General features: G+C 34.9%; 1 protein-coding gene across 2 annotated transcripts in view; it reads left to right on the top strand.

The window, feature by feature from the left end:
• The window catches only part of SCML4 (Scm polycomb group protein like 4), a 176477-nt gene that overhangs the window by 57930 nt on the left and 98906 nt on the right, over window positions 1-19641 (top strand). The gene's annotated exons all lie outside the window — the stretch shown is intronic.

The following is a 19641-nucleotide window of genomic DNA, read 5'->3' as shown; positions in this document are numbered from 1 at the left end:
TTAAGATCACTGAGCTTATCATTTCTTACAGTACATTAATAATCCATCACAATCATATGCCACAAATTGTTCAGCCATTCCCCAAGTGATTTTTAAACAAAATTATTTAGAAATTTATTTTATCTCCATCTAAGTGGCATAGTAGATAGAGTTCTGGATTTGTAATCAAGATGATCAGAGTTGAAATTTGGCCCAGATACTTACTAGTTATTTGATTCTAGGCAAGTCATTTTACGTTAGCCTCACTTTCCTCATCTGTGAAATAGGAAACCATTTTACCCATCTTCAAGGATTGATGTGTGAGGAATGTTAAAATATTCACTCTGCCACCTAGCTGCTTAACATTAAATAGATTTGTAAGCACTGAAAAAAGAACATAGATTCATTCAACCAAATTTTGTGGCACATGTAGTGAGACTTAGTGCTGCAACTGGAAAACCACTGGTGTAGTGGAAGACTCTTTCTAGTTATAAGACCACCAGTGAGCCACTTTGCCATATTTGAACCTCAGTTTCTTGATTTATAAAATAGAAATAATATTACTACTTTACAGGGATGCTTTGAGAGTCAAACATGAAGCTATAAAGAAAAGTGCTTTAGATGAGAGCTGTTAGGTGGTGAAAGTGGCTAGAGCCCCTGATTGAGGGTCAGGAAGACTCATATTCATGAATTCAAATTCAATCTCAGACACTAGCAGTGGGACCCCTGGGCAAGTCATTTAACTCTATTTGGTTTGGATCCTCATCTGTAAAATGAACTGGGAAGGAAATAACTAGTTAGTCTAGTATCATTACCAAGAAAGCATCAAATGGGGTGATGAAGAGTAGGACATTAACTGAAATGACTAAACACAGCAACAAAATATTAGATAAGTAATCATCATTATTAAAGTTATTTTTACATCCCTGAAGTGTACTGTTTAGTATGTTGAGGAGTTGGGAAAGTGGAAGGTGAAAGTGTGATGAATTTTGAGTTTGAATGAGCGCAATTGGAGTCTTGTCTCATTTTAAAGTCATAGCATCCTAAAGTAAAACATTATGAGATTGAAGCTATTCTTAGAATATTTTATGGGTATTTCCATCTTTATATTTTTACGTTGGTTGCCTTTTGATCTAAAATGGCACCTCCATCCTCTCTGCTTATTTGACCTTCATGAAGCCTTTCTTAACTGATCCTTCCTCTGAACTCTCTGGCATTCATCTATTTTAATCATTTTAACCTCATTATATGCTATCTTAGATTATTACTTGTCTCTTTTTATATGTTTTAAAATTCTATCTAAATGTTATTGTGTTATATCCATATTTAATGGGAAGTTCCTGAGGGTCTTGACAGCTAAAATTAAAAAAAAATTGAGAGTTGTGGGGAGGTATCTTAGAAATCCAGCTCAGCTTCTTACTTTTTGCTGTATTGTAAATGGAGTTTACTACCTTATTGAGACAGACTATTCACTTGTTGGACAACTCTAATTATTATAGAAATTTCTGATAATACTGAGTCAAAACTGTCTCCCTGAAACCACATGAATGACACAGAATCAATCAGAAAGAATTTAAGGTACAGTGATTAGAATATCTGCATTCAAATTCTAACTCTGGTCCAAATTGATTGTAGGACTTTGGACAAGTCACTTTACCTCTCAGTTATCATCTAGCCAACTCTTTAAAACTATAAGTTGCTGAGAAGGTGCCAGGATGCATTAGAAAAGAAATTCCCTGTACCAATAAAATTACAGACCCAGTCTCTATTCACGTGCCAGTTACTGTGTTAGGAACTGGAGATTCAAAGATAAACCTGTAAAAGTTCCTGCCCTCAAGAAACTTATATTCTATCCCAAAACATCCCTTTTCATTGTACTGATAGTTTATACATTTGAAAAGTTATCTGTTTTACATTACAAATTGCCATTCCTGGGGCAGCTTGGTGGCGCAGTGGAAAGAGCCCTGACCCTGGAGTCAGGAAGACCTGATTTCAAATTTGACCTTAGACACTTAATAATTACTTAGCTGTATGACCTGGGGCAAATCACTTAACCCAAAAATGAAAAAAAAAAGAAATTGCCATTTCTTCAACTGTTTCTTATATGTCAAGATTTCTAGACTTTCATCAATCTGTATATCTCCCTCTTGATATACTATACATTGTCAATATTTCTCATAAATTGTGGTATCCATAATTGGATAAAATGATCTGGATGTGATTTGACTTGTGCAGAGGAGATAAGGACTATTGATGTCCATTTTCTAGATGCTGTACTCATATTAATGCAGTTTAGGATTGCATTAATTTTTTTTTAAAGCATTTAAAGCACCAAGCCTCATATTAGGTTTTTAGTCAACTGACACCTCTAGATCTTTTTTTTAGGTTTTTTTTTTTTTTTGCAAGGCAAACGGGGTTAAGTGGCTTGCCCGAGGCCACACAGCTAGGAAATTATTAAGTGTCTGAGACCAGATTTGAACCCAGGTACTCCTGACTCCAGGGCCGGTGCTTTATCCACTGCGCCACCTAGCCGCCCCTACCTCTAGATCTTTTTCATCTGAATGACGTTGGATTAGTTCTCCTTCATCTTGAACATGCACAAAATCATTTACAACTTATATTCAGTCCTTTATATGCAGTTCTGGTAACATATCTTGTCAGTTTAGGGCCCAGTGTTTCAAACTGTTGAAAAAGATTTTGCTTTAGTCATTTTACCTACCTTTATATTATTTTCAAATTTGATGAGTATGTCTTTTATATCTTCTTCATTCAATTTTGAATGGGATATGGCCAAGGGGACATTTCTGTTAAACAGCATTCTGTTAAACGACCTCCTTCCTGAGGGACATCCATTCATTAATCAATACTTTTTTGGGTATAGTTGTCCTATCAGAGGCAAACCCATTTGGTACTCCTGAGCTATATAAAGACCTATCTTCCAGGCCCCTTTTCATTGCCTTATCTATAAAATATAATAGAAGACTCTCAAATGCTTTTCTGAAACCAAGGTGTACTATGACTATCTCCTTGAATCAATTTTTTTGAAAAAGGGAAAATGATGCTAGTTTGACTTAGCCTATTCTTACTCAATCCATACTGTTCCATATTCTTTTCTTGGTGCTTAAAAACCTATTAAATAGTTGTTCTATTATTTTGTTAGTGACCCCCCATCAGGATCATTATTTCATAGTTTCTGAGACATTCCCTCTCTCCTCACACATATTTATAGAAAATTAAAATAATGTTATCTTCTTTTTAATCTTCTAGCAATTCTCCCTTTCTCCATTTCTCAATGATTTCTTGATGCTGGCTTTTAGATGAGAACCAGATATAGTTTACCTATATCAAACTGCTTACTGTCTCAGGTAGTGGGGAAGGAGGAAAGGATAGAACTTGGAACTCAAAACTTAAAAATGAATGTTAAAATAGTTTTTACATGGATTTGGGGGGAACAAAATATTTTTTAAAAATCATCTTTATTCTATGTTAATGGAAATATTTATTGTACAAATTAAAAATAAAATAAAGTAAATTAAAATGGTCTTTACGTGTAATAGGGAAAATATTTTTAATATATAGTCTTTAGAACCATTGGAAGTAAAGTCATCTAGGCCTAGAGAGAGAGGAACTCATTTCAAGTGACCAGATGCTTTCTTTTAAAAAAAAATTTATTTTATTTAAATCAATGGGGTTAAGAGTGACTTGCTCAAGGTCACATAGCTAGGTAAGTGTTATTAAGTGTCTGAGGCTGTATTTGAACTCAGGTCCTCCTGACTCCAGTGCCAGTGCTCTATCCACTTTGCCACCTAGCTGCCCCTATTTGCTTTCTTTATATCTCTTTAATTTTCTGCTCTTTTCCTCTTTGAAGCCTTTTCTACTTGCAAGAGAAGGCAGAAATAAATTAGGAGATGTTGCTTGGCCAATCAGGTCAATCTCTGATTTGCTGAACTGGGGCACTGCCAGTATGATAGAGCAACTCCTAATTAGTTTTTAGTGACTGGAGGTAGAGGAGGGAAGGGAAGACTGATCAGCTTCATTGAGAATCGGGGAGTACATGTAAATTATTGTCAAGAAAATTCTTCTCTGTAGTAAGAGCTATTTAAATATCTTGGTCCTTCTCTTTAGGGGATTTGTTGGAGCTTCAACTTCTTTTCCATCAATTTTTCTCTTTTAGACTTACAACAAAGGAAGGAGATTTCTTTTCCTTCTCCCCCCAGTTGCCATGGTTTGTTGCTTGAAAAAATAGAAGAGGCTGGAGCCTCAGGTTCACCTGGACTGGACATTGAACTTGGAGTTAGAAGAAACTTGGTTCACTGATTAGCTGTGGGCAAGTCACTTAATCACGTTGGAGCTCAGTTATCTCATCTATAAAATAAGGGAGTTGATATACAATAAAGTCCTTTCCAGTTCAAAATATGTGATAATTTGACCTCTCAGTGTCTCATTTTCCTCATTTACAAAAATGGGGAGGGGGATAGATTCAATATCCTTTAGAATCTCTCCTATGTCTAAATCTGTGATGCCATGTTCCAAAGTATTAATTTAACTCCAAGGGAGAAACCATATTCCTAGAAATCAGGAATTTCCTTGATCAGCCTTGAGTCAAAGGTGAGCAAATTTGCTCCCTCTCGTCCCCCATATCAATAGAGTCTTCTCTTGCTTCTCAATAACTCTTGGTTGTTTATGAGATTGTCTTGCAAACATTAGCTTACTCTGGGGTCTGACTTTTCTGATGCTATTTTTATCTACTTTTATTTTTGTCCTTAGTTTTTTGCCCTTCCTTCCCTCTTTGGTCTCCCTCAGCAACTTCTATAGTCCCTTCTATAAAACAGTTCAATAAATGTTTGGTAAAGATGTTAATAAGAAAGTGAAACCTTTCTAGCTAATTGAGAATCTACACTAAGATTGAACTGTTCTAACCAACATAGAGGAAACCTGAGAGAGGAAGAGAAAAGATTCTGAAAACAATTCATTTAATATTTATTTGTTCACAGCTGTCCCATGGAAAGGAAAACATTGTAAAAAAAGAATTTTCCCCCCTCTTTTGACCTTTCTTTTTAATAACTTAGGGAATGAGGCTACATTGACTAGTGCTGTTTTCATTTGCCATTTCCTTTCCAATCAACTCATGTTTATTATAGGGCATGCTTTCCTTTATGGTGACACCCATAATAGGAGAAATAATTGGTCACATTTCTTCCTTAGTAAGAAGGTTTGGTGGTGGCTGGTTGTGTATCTTCCTAACTTTTTGCTCTTGAAAATTTTCCACTTAAATGCAAAAACTCCATGAATAGTGGTTTATCTTAAACCATGGAAATTCCCTACACTACTTTCCTACAAAAACATTGTTCTCCCAACTACTTTCCATAAAACTAAAAGAATAGTTTTTATTGTATAATACTAAAAATTAAAGCAAAAAAGGGACAGGGACTGCAACTGTGACTTTATTAATAAAGAGAACCATGAGGAAAACTCTCTAATTCAGGTCAGCATCTTCTTTGCAAGTTCTAGCTTAGAGATACCTAGAGAACTAAAAGGTTACTGACAGAACAAGACTTGAATTCCTCTCTTCTTGCCTCTCTTCTGAAGGTATCAATTCATCCACTGGACTTCAATACTTTTTATTTACCAGTTGCTGCAGCAAATTCTCCATATGGCCTCACTTTTGCTGACTTTGACTCAAACTTTGTTTCAATTGAAAAAAGTGATGCATTTGTTATTCTTGAAATACTACCTAATATTGGACATTGCTTTGTGTCCATCCCCATGAGAGGATGTTAATACTTTCCTCCTCCTCAACCCCAGGAGCTTTTTTTTCCCCTGAAAACTCTGCCTCAAGCTTTGCTGGCAAAACACCTTTGTTATTATATTTCAGTAGGAAAAGGACATTTAAGTTTATAACCTTGGAGCTGAAGCTCACTAGAAAAGAGGAAAAACATTGATAAGTAAAGGAGAGCGGGCCCTAAGGACAACTTTTTCCTATTTAGCAATTTCACTAACCTCTAGTCAGTTGTCTGTCCTGGTAAATACTAACTGTGGAATCCTGCTTTCTTCATAATGGGAATAGGGGTTCTGGGAGAAAATATTAATTTAAGTACTATTTCCCTCTAAAGTAAAAACTATAAAAATTTGAACATATATAATGCTATATGCAAACATTTTTCCTAATGAAATAAGGCTTGCTTTTTCTCTCTTTTCCTACAAAATTTTCTTATCTTTTCATTCTCCTGGTGGTAATTATTTTAAGCTTTCAGAGTTTCCAAATCCAGATCCATGAACATTAATATATCTCCAACACCAAAGTGTCCCATGATCAAATTACCCTGGGAAACTTTTTATTAAAAGGAGGATCATTGGGATAATTTGAGGATTTATTTCAATTCAACAAGTATTTATTAACTACATGCCAGAAATCATGTGAGGTGCTGGGAATAGGAATAAGGATGGAATTTATGATTTTATTAGCAGAGGAAATTATTGGATAAGAAAACTCCATTTTACAATGTAGGTTGGTGTTCTCTCTGCAGTGTATGGTATTGTATTATTGTCTAGAGCAATTTAGGTTAAGTGATTTGCCCAGGATCACTGAGTCAGTATTTATCAGAGGGAGAATATGAACCCAGGCTCTGAAACCCAGGTCTTCTCAGTTCCAAGACTGCTAAGTAAAAAATTACTCACTTCAATGAATTTCCATTTTACTAAGGGATGATTCCTGCTTCCCTGTGCCCTAATAGAGGTGGGCATCAACACCCTACTGGAATGCTTGCTGGCTTCTCAACTAATACACTATAACAGACACAAAGAAATATAGAAAGCTGGCATTCCTTTCATCCTGTCATAAGGACAAGTCATGGGGCAAAAAGAACATATCAGTACTTTTAATATACCTTAACACTGGAGTGAAAGGCTTCAACTGAAAAAGACCAATGCCACCCCAAGTATTTTGTTTGTGTTGGGAAAGCAGTTCTTGAGAGACATGAATGTGGAGCTTAGATTAGAGAGTACATGAAGTGGGATTATATGAAACCAGACTAGAAAAGTAGGTGGAAGCCAGAAGTCCAGAGGACTATAGATACCATCTGAGAATTTTGTATTTTAACCCAGAGATAACAGAGAATGACTATGCTGTTTTTTTAAAATGAGGCTGGTGTTATATAGTCAGACTTGTATGTTAAGGGTATCATTTTGTCAGGGGGAAAAGTGTGGTATCATGGAAAGAACACTGATGCTAGAGTCAGAGGTTGTTCATTTCAGTTGTGTCCATGACCCCAGTTGGGATTTTCTTGGCAAAGATATTGCAGTGGTTTGCCAATTCCTCTTCCAGCTCATTTTATAGATGAGACACTGAGGCAAATATGGTTGAGTGATTTGCCCGGGGTCACATAGCTAGGAAGTCTCTAAGGCCAGATTTTATTTCACAAACATGAATATTTCTGATTTCAGGTTCAGCACTCTAACCATTGCATTTAGCTATCCTAGAGTCAGATAACCTGCAACCAAATATCACTTCTGTTGCTTACTGAGTGACCTTGCATAAGCCACTTAACTTAAATAGGTTTCTCATATGCACTTTAGTTTCCCTAGCTTCTTTTTTTTATTTCCTCCAGTGCTCATTGCTTTGCTTTTGAGATTATTTTCCACCTGTTTCACATATATCTTGTATATACCCAGTTATTTACCTGTTATCTCCCACATTCAGATGAGAATTTTTCAGTACAGGGACTAGTTTTCTCTTCTTTGTACCTTTAGTCCTTAGGACAATGCTTTGTATATCATAAATGCTTAATGAATGCTTGTTGACTGACTGGCTCACTTGCATATCAAGGTGACCATACTATTAGTTCTTGTACTGATTTCATGTTTCTGTTCTCTTGCCATGTCCAGTGGAACTATGTTTAAGTTACTGTCTCTTCCTTATATTTTAAGAACCAAGAAATAAAGTACCAGGTCGATGTAATCTTCATTGTAGAACATTAAGAAAGTAGACATTTAACAAAGTGATTTTTATTACTTTTTGAATTCACACCATAGTCTCCCCCCCCAAGCACTGTATCCATATGATAAGGAAAAACATTTAAGCAAAACCAATTGACAGTGACTGCATCTGACAATTTATAACACATTCTATACTCATAGTCCATCTCCTTCATCTCCCATTTATTAAGAAGAGGAAGATCTCTTTCCTTATTAGTTTTCCAAGACCGAGACTGTTTGTTTCAATTATCAACAGTGTACTGCTTCTTCATCTTGTATTCTTTATATTACTGTGATCATTATGCATATTATTCTCTTGACCCTCCTTTTTTCATTTTGCACTACTTTATAAAGTCCACTCATCTTTCACTGAATTCTTCATATCTGTCATTTCTTATTGAAGAGAATTGTTAAAGATAGGAAGTATTTTTCCAAATATTTCTTATTTATTCAATATATGTATATTATCTTAGACAAAACAAATGTCAAATGCATAAAAATCCTTGCTATGGAAAAATTATTAGTTTTTTTAGAAAATAATATGAATCTTTTGTAATTTTAATAATCATCTGTTTAAAAAGTTCAAGTCTTGGATCTTCAGATTCTGATCTTCAGGTCAGGCTTGAGCAGATTGAAGTCAATGGGTGGAAGTTGCACAGAGGCAAATATGAGCTTGGTATCAGGATAACTTCCTAAAAATTAGAACTGTTCAAATCACTGGAGGTCTTCAAGCAAAGGCAAGATCATCTTCTCTTTGATGTGTTATAGGAAAGGATTCTAATTGATGTATAAGTTGGGTTTTATGATCACTGAAGTTCCCACCAACTCAGAAATTCTATGATTGGAATTGAGTTTATCACTTTACTAGCTATATGACTTCAGGAAGTCTCTCTGATCCTCAGTCTCCTCAATTAAAAAAAATAGAAATAATAATGCTTTCACTACCTGCCTCACCTGATTATTGGAAGGAAAGCCCTTTGTGAACTATAAAGCAATAGATCTCTGTAAGCTATGATTATTGTGGTGGTGGTTTCTCTGGTTTTCTCAAAGCAGGGTAAACCAGTCCTATTTTCAAGGTGGTTTTCTTATCTGTCACTTTTGGAGACGCTGAAGTAAAGAACTCTTGACACCAGGGAAGTAAACACATCATGATGGGAGATTTGCCCCAGAGATAAAGACTCAGAAGGAAATAAACAAAGAGAAAACCCCAAAGCTTTCTAAAAACTGAACATAGCATATAAACAGAGAAGGGGAAAAAACCCAGGTAGTTGTATTTTGCTGAGAAAATGTAATTTCCTTTAAAATTGACTTTCTAAATCCTGTAGAAGATAGATTCAGAAAATAACTTACAGAAAACCTCATTACCTTCTGGTAAGGAAAAATATCCTCCAATTATTTTTACCCATCCTTTCTTCCCATCTGTTTTTTGTAATTCTGATATTTATCCATTCCTTTTGATTCAGAGTTAATTGCTTTTGATCTATAAGATTCTAATTTTCTTCTTTATCTCCTCCTCTTCTTCCTTTTCATTCTCTTCCTCTTCTTCTTCTTCCTTTTTCTTCTTCTTCCTTTTTCTTCTTCTTCTTCTTCTTCTTCTTCTTCTACTACTACTACTACTACTACTACTACTACTACTACTACTACTACTACTACTACTACTACTACTACTACTACTACTACTACTACTACTTCCTCCCCATCTTTCTACCCCCCCTCCCTCCCTCCCTCCCACACTTACACACAGTTTTTCAAATCTGATCAAAGTCTCTCTTTGGATCTCAATTTTCTCTTTTTTTAATTTTTTTAATTTTAATTTTTTTAAAGGAGGGGAGTGAACAGCTCGAACCCAATGGTTTTATGACCAGCATGGGCTTTTTTTTTTTTTTAGGTTTTTGCAAGGCAAATGGGGTTAAGTGGCTTGCCCAAGGCCACACAGCTAGGTAATTATTAAGTGTCTGAGACTGGATTTGAACCCAAGTACTCCTGACTCCAGGGCCGGTGCTTTATCCACTGCACCACCTAGCTGCCCCGATTTTCTCTTTTTTTTTAAAAAAAAAGGAAGGATGGAAGGAGAGAAGAAAGCTACTCTTATTGATATCACAATTATCTAATATCCTTCCCCAAATTGAGTCAGGAGACCTGGGTTTTGGTCATGGGTCTGCCAAATAGCTTTGTCATTTTGCACAAGTAATTTCATTTCTTAGGCCTCAGTTTCCCCTTCTTTAAGATGAGGAATTTGGATAGGATTAACTCCAAGGAATGTTCTAATATTCAATGAAATGGTAATATTATTGTTTCCCTGAAAAGAAAAGGGTATTAGTTGTCTAAATTCCACAAATTTGGTTGATTCCTAGTTTGAATCAATAATTCCTTTGGGTTGGCTTTTTGTCTTTAATACTTTGCACCAATCACAATGATAATAATGGTTGAACTAAAAAGGAAAAAAAGGTATGGGGAGGAATGTATGAGGCAACTTTTGAGGTTGCCATTTGGAGCCCTGAATTGAAATCTTGCCTCAGACATTTACTAGTTTTATGACCCTAGATAAGTGACCTGAACATCTCTCAGTCTCAATTTCCTTATCTGTAAAATGGAGATAATAATAGCATCCACCTTTCAGAGTTGTTATGAGAACCAAGAAAGATCACATTTGTAATGCATTTAACAAATCTTAAAACACTATAAATGTTAGCTCTTATTATGTAAAGTTAATATGTCAGTTATTTTTAAACCAAATTTTATTGATTTCTAAAATCTTAACTTTTATTCTGAACCTGAACACCAAAAGTCTTTCTATATATACAGCAAATATGAAAATATTATACATTAATTATAAAATTTTATATGAAAATATGCCTTTATTTCATACTTCTTGCTTTTCAAAAGTTTAAAATAAAATCCAGATTTTAATAATCAAAATTACTTGTTTGTCTGTACTCCTTTCTAGGTACATGTGCCAATGGTTCTTTCTCCTCCATTACTATCGTTATCTCCCTGACCTACTCCCCACCTCAAAGACAGAGAGAAAAAGAAAAACATAACCTTGTTACAAATGGGCATAGTCAAGCAAAACCACATTCACATAGAGGTCCTGTCCACAAGACTATGCCTCTTTCAGCTCCCTCAGGATATCACTTCTCTGTCAGGTGAGGGATAATATGCTTCCCCATAGGTTCTGTGGAGAGAGATGTGATTGGTCATCAATAACTGATCAGAGTTCTTGAGTCTTTCAGAGCTGTTTTCCTTGACAATATTGCTGTAATATTAATTGCTCTCTGACTGCATAAATTCCTATTCCTAGGGTTCTTTGATATCATCTCACCATTTCTTATGGCATTGCAATATTTCATTACATTCATAAATGACATTTTTCTCAACCATCTTGCAACTGATGGGTATTCCCTTAGTTTCCATTTTAAAAATTTTCATTATCCTTTCTTGTTAATCCCTCTTAAAGAGCAGCAGACTCTTAGGAAAAAGTTAAGGTAAAACTCTTATTATCACAGTCTAAAATGAATTTGAAGGGGGATCTGGGGGATTGAAGAGACAAGGGAGGAAGGCCTTTCATTTGTCCATGGTTAAAATGCTGACTTTGCTACTTCTTGCATGTAGGATTTTGGGCAAATTATTTTCACTTCTCTGGCTTTCCTCATCCAAAAAATAAGTTATTGGCCTAGACGACTTCAGAGGTCTCTTCATTTATGATTTCCAACTTAATGAAGTCCATGACTTCTTATTGTCTGTGGGATAAAATAAAAATGTCTGTTTAGTTTTTAAACTCTGTAGTAGTTTTAAAACCCTGTGCAACTCAGTCCTAACCTATTTCTTCACCATCATTGAACATTATTCCTTCTCCTACATTTGCAATCCATTCAAACTGGCCTCCTTATTGTAAGCCTGACCCTCACACACCACATTCCATTTTCCATTTCTTTGCCATCCCTGATACTTAGAACAGTAGTTCTAAGTTCCTCTTCATCAACTCTCCCTTTCTTCCTTTACGAATCAGTTTTAAAAAAACATATTCTGCATCAAGTTGTTCCTGATCTCCTTTACTAGTACTACTTATTCCTTCTGTCTCAAATAATTTTGTATTTATTTAACTTGTATTTATGGTATATTGTGCATATTTATATTTATATATGTACTTGTCATCATCTCCCATTAGAATGTAAGCTTCTTGTGAGTAGAGATTGTTTCATTCTTTATTATTTGCATTTCTAGTACTTCATATAGTGTCTGACATGCTCATTGATTCCATGAAAAGGTCCTTCCAGGTTTAACATCCTATGATTCTCCATACAAACACATACAAGAGTATATATGTTCTCATACATCCAGAGGAATATCTCCATATTTGAGTACTTATTTCTGTAGCTTGCATTTCTCTGAGTAGATTTTTGACAGAAATACCTCAATGGATAAGCATAGGTATTTCCACATTTTAATCTGGTGACAGTGTTTTTTTAGTAAGTAGAAGACATCAGATTCTGCTCTCAGAATTTTAATTCAGTTCTAATTATATAATTTGACTAGCAATACCTTTGTGGAAATGCCTATTACTAATAATTTTGTGTTGACTTAGAGTTTGCTGAAGGGTACCTGTTGTTAATTAAGGAACCTATCTGGAAATTCTCATTCTACCTTTTCTTTTGATTTGAAAACTGATCAATGGCAGTGCCTTTTCATTCTTGTAATCAAGCCCAGAAAGCCATCTGCCATAATCCTCTCTTTCCACAGACTGGCTAAGAAGCTGGCACGAGTGAGGGTTGGAGGTGGCTTCTGTTGTCAAAAAGATTGATTCTGAACAGGCTTAATGTAGAGGTGGAGGACAAAAGAGAAGGGTCCATGGAATCCCCCAAAAGTGGTTCAGTCAAAATTAGAACCAAAGGATGGAAGTTATAAGGAGACAGATCATGGTTCTATAAAGAGAAGAATTTCTAACTTTTCCAAAGATAGAAGGTACTATCTCATGAACATCTTGAGGCTATACTTTTCCCACCATTATAGGTCTTCAGTCAAGGGGTTATTTGCTATAAATAAAAATACTTCAGTAAGGATTCTTACAATGGGAGGGGAAGTAGATCTAGATGACCTCTAAGGTCCTGTGAGCCTATGATTTCATTCACATTATGGTATTTTATCATCTCAATTAGTGGAACAGGAAAGGAACTGACTCCAGAATACCAGCAGAAAGTGTCTTTGGAATTTGGAAACTTGGGGACAATTCTCTGCCCTAGTTGCATTCCAGTCTACACTGGATAGAGTGAGGATGGAAATTGGCTATTGTGGGATGTAATAATCAAGGATAAAGTTGTAGGAGAACTTTAGGAAAAAAAGCCAATTGGTTTAAACCAATTTTTGAAGTAATTTGTATATTTAACACCATCCCAATTAAATTACCAAAAAATTATTTTGCTGAATTAAAAGAAATAATTTTTAAAAATTCATTTGGAAGAACAAAAAGTCAAGAATATAAAAGGAATTAATGAAAAAATGTAAAGAAAGAATATTTATCAGTATCAGATCTTAAATTACATGGTAAGACAATAATTATTAAAACTATCTGGTACTGACTAAGAAATAGAAAGATAGATTAATGAAATAGAGTAGTCACAATTTACAGAGCAAATAAATATAATAAGAATTCATTATCTGGTAAAAATTATCAGGAAAACTGGAAAACAGAATGGAAGAAACTGGGCATACGTCAATATCTTACACAATTTACTGAATAAGGTCTGAATAGATGTATGAACCAGAGATATTACAAGAAAATTAGAAGAACATGAAACATATTACTTATCAGATTTATGGATAGACAAGAGATAGAGGGCAGTTGAGGTATAAAATGGATAATTTTGATTACATTAAATTAAAAAAAGCTTGTACAAATAAAACAAATGTAGCCAAGGCCAGAAGTAAAGCAGAAAATTGGGAAAATTATTGGTAGTTTTCTCAGATAAAGGTCTCATATCTCAAATAGATAAAGAACTTTGTCAAATCTTTATGAATACAAATCATTTCCTAATTGATAAATGGTCATAGGATAGGAACAGGCAGTTTTCCAATGAAAAAAATCAAAACAATTTGTAGTTATATGAAAAAATGCTCTAAATCATTATTGATTAGAAAAAATGCAAATTAGGGGGTGGAAAGGTGGCACAGTGGATAGACCACTGGCCTGGATTTAGGAGGGGACCTGAGTTCAAATCCAACCTCAGACACTAATTACCTAGCTGTGTGACCTTGGGCAAGTCACTTTAACCCTATTGCCTTGCCAAAAAAAACCAAAAGGAAAAATGCAAATTAAAACAAACTTGAAATATCATTTTATGCCTATCAAATTGATTAAAAGGATTAAAGAGGGAAGTGACAAACACTAGAGGGGATGTGGAAAAATTGGGCCACTGATTCAGTGTTATTGGAATTGTGAATTGACCAGTACTAGGTCTATTTCCAGAGATGATTAGGAGAAAAGGAAAAGAACCTATATATTCCAAAATGTTTGTAAAAAAGAAATGGAAATTATAGGGATTTTCATCAGTTGGGGAAAGGCTAAACAGGTTGTGGTATATCATTGTGATATAATACTACAATGCTATAAGACATGAAGAGCTCAATGATGTTAGAAAAACATGGAAAGAGTTGCACAAAATAATGAAGAATGAAATGATAACCAAGAAACCATTTTATATAGTAATAGCAATATTGTTTTAAGCAAATAAATCATGTTGACTATTATAAATATACAAATTAACCATAAAGAACATATAAAGAGGGGCAGCTAGGTGGCATAATGGATAAAGCACCGGCCCTGGAGTCAGGAGTACCTGGGTTCAAATCCGGTCTCAGACACTTAATAATTACCTAGCCGTGTGGCCTTGGGCAAGCCACTTAACCCCGTTTGCCTTGCAAAAAAAAAACCCCCAAAAAAAACCATATAAAGAAAGGTGCTATCTACATCCAGAGAAAGAACTGATAATATATATATATATATGTTTATATAAAATAATCTTACATATATATATCTTTATATATATGTGTGTGTACATATATATATATATATTTATTTATTTATATCTAATCGTATCCATCACTAGGATGGGGGAGGGAAAGGGGGGGAAGAAAAAATGCAACAACTGAGAGATCTGTAGAGAGGACAATAGGGTCAAAGGATCAGAGATTTAGGATTGGAAGTGACCTTAGAGTTCATCTAATTCAATATGAGCTCCATATGAGAAAACTAAAACTAATTGTTTAAATGACTTGCCAGAGGCCAAATAAATATCCATTGACAGGGCTAAGTTTTGAACCAAGGATCTCTGACTGCAAACCCAATCTGTCATAAAAGGATTAGAGCTATTGACATGGCCCACTAAAAGACAGCAACAGGGCAGAAAAGAAAAGAGATTCACTATTTTTAAATTTAGATGCACAAAAGCTTTTAGGAGAGTCTCTAGGAAAGTCTGGAGGGAGGAAATAGAGGGAAAAAAACAGGAAAAAAGAAAAATCAAAAAATTCATCTTTCATCTCTAAAAACAGACACACACACACACTACTTCACCCATTTTCTTCAGAGGTGGCTTAAGACAGTGCATAAACCAATGACTGGAGACTAGAAATATGATGCACGGATACAACAATAATAGTATTCTATTCTTTTCTTTCTTTTTTTTTTTCAGATTTTTCAAGGCAATGGGGTTAAGTGGCTTGCCCAAGGCCACACGGCTAGGTAATTATTTAGTGTCTGAGGTCGGATTTGAACTCAGGTACTCCTGACTCCAAGGCTGGTGCTTTATTCAATGCACCACCTAGCCGTCCCCAATAATAGTATTGTAAAGAACTATTATTTATATAGCATTTTAAGACTTGAAAAGTGTCTTTATATCACATATGATCCTCAAACTTGCCCAGCTAAGTATTGAAAGTCTAATAATTCAAAATATTCATCAAATAATTATTTTTTCTATAGAAATTAATGAAGACTGTTTATTAAGGCATGCAACTAAGGGGTTGTGACTTGTGTTGATGAAAGGAATCCTCTCTTCCTAAAGATCATGTATATTTTGAAGTATCAAAGAAAAGGAGTTTGAACATTTGCAAAATTATTTTTAATTCTCAATAATCAAAATGATCACTAATTAATTTGACATTTTGTAGGCTGATAATTTTATTGCTTGTGCCTCTTCCAAGAAGCAATGTCACACTCCTTTATAATGAAACCTTCCATACCAGCATACCTAGGGACTTGTTAACATATTTCCAGTTGAATCAACCAAGGGGTTGACGTTTATTAGATTATTCAACTGATGTAGTAGGACAACTCTGCTTTTCAGCTGCTATCAAAATTTGCATCAAGTGTGTATTTATATAGTATGATTATAAATTAGTTTATTTCCATTATCTAATTTTGTCAACCCAATACGTTTGTAAAGCAGGCAGAACTGCCAGTCCACCAGTAACAAAATGGAGGATAGGGTGAATTGCCCAGGACAGTCACATCAAACTTAAATAGAAATGGGAACAATTAAAGTGATTATAGATTCCCTATGGTAGTACATTGACTTAGACATCCACATATTAATACTATCTATGTTTTGTTGTATATTTATTTAGTTAAATATTTCCTAATTTTTTTTGTTAGACACTTCCTAATTATATCACATGCAGAAGTAAATCAATTTTTTGTTATATGAGGACATTAGAGAAACTGAAAATGATTAGAATAATGAAAAGACTATTGAGGGGGGACATGGTAGTTATTTTCAAATATTTAAAGGGCTGTCATATGGAAAAGTAATTAGTCATAGTCTATTTGACTCAAAGGGCAGAACTAGGAGCAATGGGTAAAAAGTTGTAGAGAGGTTCTGGACCTTGGACTTGATGTCAAGAAACTTCCTAAAAGTATTATTTAAAAGTGAAAAAAGACAATCTTGGATGGTGGTGAGTTCCCCTTAATGCATGTTTTCAAGAAGAGGCAGAACGACTATTTGTTAAGTAGGTTACATTTAGACATATTATGTTATAATGAAGTTCTTTTGAGTAATGGTTTGGATAAGATAAATGGTGACTGAGGTCCCTTCTGACTCTTAGATTCTGTGAGTCCTTGATCCTGGGGACAGTAATTGGCAAAGACCTGAACTGACGTCTCCTAGTTCTGTGCTCAGTTCTTGTACCAATACAACTTATTAGAGTGAGTTATATCTGGAAGGAGGAAATAGAGAAACAAAAGAAAAATCTTTCATCTTTAAAAACAGAAATGCATACCAACCCCCCCCCCCCCCCCCCCGCCTATTTTCTTCAGAGAAGCTCAAGACACTGGCTAAACCCATGACTAGAGAATAGAAATGTGCTAAGTACAACAGTAGCATATGATCCTCAGGCTTGACCTAGCCAAATATAGAGAGGCTAATAACTCAAAACATTCACTAAAAGATGAATTATTTTACCATTTAAAGAAATTTTGAGGATACTAGGTATTTCACTGATTAAACTGCTTTTTCCTCTCATTCAGCTATGATTCAGGCCTAGTTACTTAGTTATTGTAATTCAAGAGCTTCTTTCCTTCCCCTCCCTACCCTAATATCACAAATGTGACTCTTAATTTCCTTGATGTTGTTTGAGCCTTTTGTCAGTTGAGCTGATCCACAGTCCCCTTGTTCTTGCAGACCCACAGGAGAAGCTGAAAACCAGTTGTCCTGCTTCTTAGAAGACAGTTCTTACAAAATTGCCTGGCTTCTCTGATTCATTGAGTCAACATGAATGGAAGGCAGAGTTATTGCTCTCCTCATGTCATTGGAGAAGGGGGCACTTTTTAAAGACCAATACCTGAAGAACAAGATCAAGTCAATATGGAAATAACTTTAATAAAAAAAAAAATTCTTCCTCGATAGTAATAGGATTATATAGAACCAAAAAGGGATAGTAGAGACATTTTCTCCAATGCCCTCATTTTACATATGAGACAATTGAGTCACAGTGAGATTATATGACTTATCCAGGGAAATATAGCATGTACCCTTTATATTATGCCCACCCTAGCTAGGTCTGACAATGAGATTTCTTGTAGCAGGCATCTCCAAAAGGTTCAAAATTTAATTAATTTAATACAAGAGAAAGCAAGTATGGATATGCTGGTAAAGGTTTCACAATTGACACTCTGGGGGGGGGAAAGGACACACAGTAGACCTTGAAGTTTAATCTTGGATTATTAAAATTTTCTTACTTTAAGTCTAGACAATATTGTTTTAGGTTGTCAGAAATATTAGAAATTGTGTTTCTAAAAGGGGTGATATTATAAAACTACAAAAATTATAAATTTGTTTTATAAAATTTTATACAATTACAGAATAAAACTTTACATGCTAATACTAGACTGCCTCTCTGAAGGTACATATGCATACATGTAGATTTTGTTTTTTTCTTTGTATTGGCAGAAATCAACTGTATTTGTGTATAAATATCTATATGTATACCAACATCATGTGTCTGATGCACATATCCATATGTATATATGCACAATATGTAGACATAATTATAATTTACACATATGGATGTAGGTATCATATTTTCTTCCTCTAGGATCAAGTTAGATTCCTCTGTTTCACATTTAAACCCCTTCACATAATATGAGTAGACTTATTATATAGATATTTACACTTATATGTATTTGGGTGGGTTCTAGCTGCTAGTTCAAACTTGTTTGGCATTTAAAGTCCTTCACAATCTGATTCCAGACTACCTCTAATGATTTATTATATATTACTTTCCCTCATGTGGTCCATAGTCCTATATAATATATGTATGTAAAATTTATATAAAACCCCTTTGGGCTACCTCCCTAACTTAACCCATTCAAGTTTCAGGTTATAACTAAACCTGATACTACTATGACTCCAGTTTCAAGGTACATTATTCTTATAACTATAAATCATGAGCTTTTACCAATGTTTTTACCTTTAATGATCAGCCAGTAGATAATATTAACTAAAAGAAAAATCACTTACTGAGTTGGAAGAATAAAAACAGTAACTACAAAACAATCTACCCTACCCTCTGCCATAAGCTTGGGCTGAAGTTTCATATAACATTAGTGTGAAGAATGGGTGAAAAAAGGGAGAATACTAATTGAGGCACACATTCAGGGAACACACAAGGCTAAGGCAATTTCTGCCTCCAGTTATATAGATAGGACTTCTATGTACTTACTCTTCTCATGATAGTTCAGCTGGGCTTCCTGGGGTTACTTCTCTCCATCACTAGATTCCTGACTCTGAATCCATACCTGACTCTCTTCTCTACTGCCAAGGGTCACACCCCTCAAAGCAGTCTCTTGAATTGGTTCTCTTTGGGCCTGTTTCCTGCTGTTTCTCCTACTGGAAAATAGTTAAACATTCCTCCAAAATGCCATTGCTAATGGGGGTGCAAAAAAAGAGAGAAAGATCCTTTCTGAGGTGAAAGGGGTAGCAAAGATCTAGGTTCTTTGTCTCTAGGTGTTTCTTTTCTCTGCTGCAAGAAATCAAACTAAGACAAGATCATTAGGTAGTCAACAGAACTTCTATTGACTCCCTAATGATCTTGTCTTAGTTGTTTAGTCATGTCCAATTCTTTGTGACCCCTTTTAGGGTTTTCTTTGCAAAGATACAGGAGTAATTGTTTCCTTCTTCAGCTCATTTTACATATGAG

Source organism: Macrotis lagotis, chromosome 5 (assembly GCF_037893015.1).
Source record: "Macrotis lagotis isolate mMagLag1 chromosome 5, bilby.v1.9.chrom.fasta, whole genome shotgun sequence".
NCBI lineage: Eukaryota > Metazoa > Chordata > Mammalia > Peramelemorphia > Peramelidae > Macrotis > Macrotis lagotis.
This window is presented reverse-complemented; position numbering and strand designations above follow the sequence as displayed.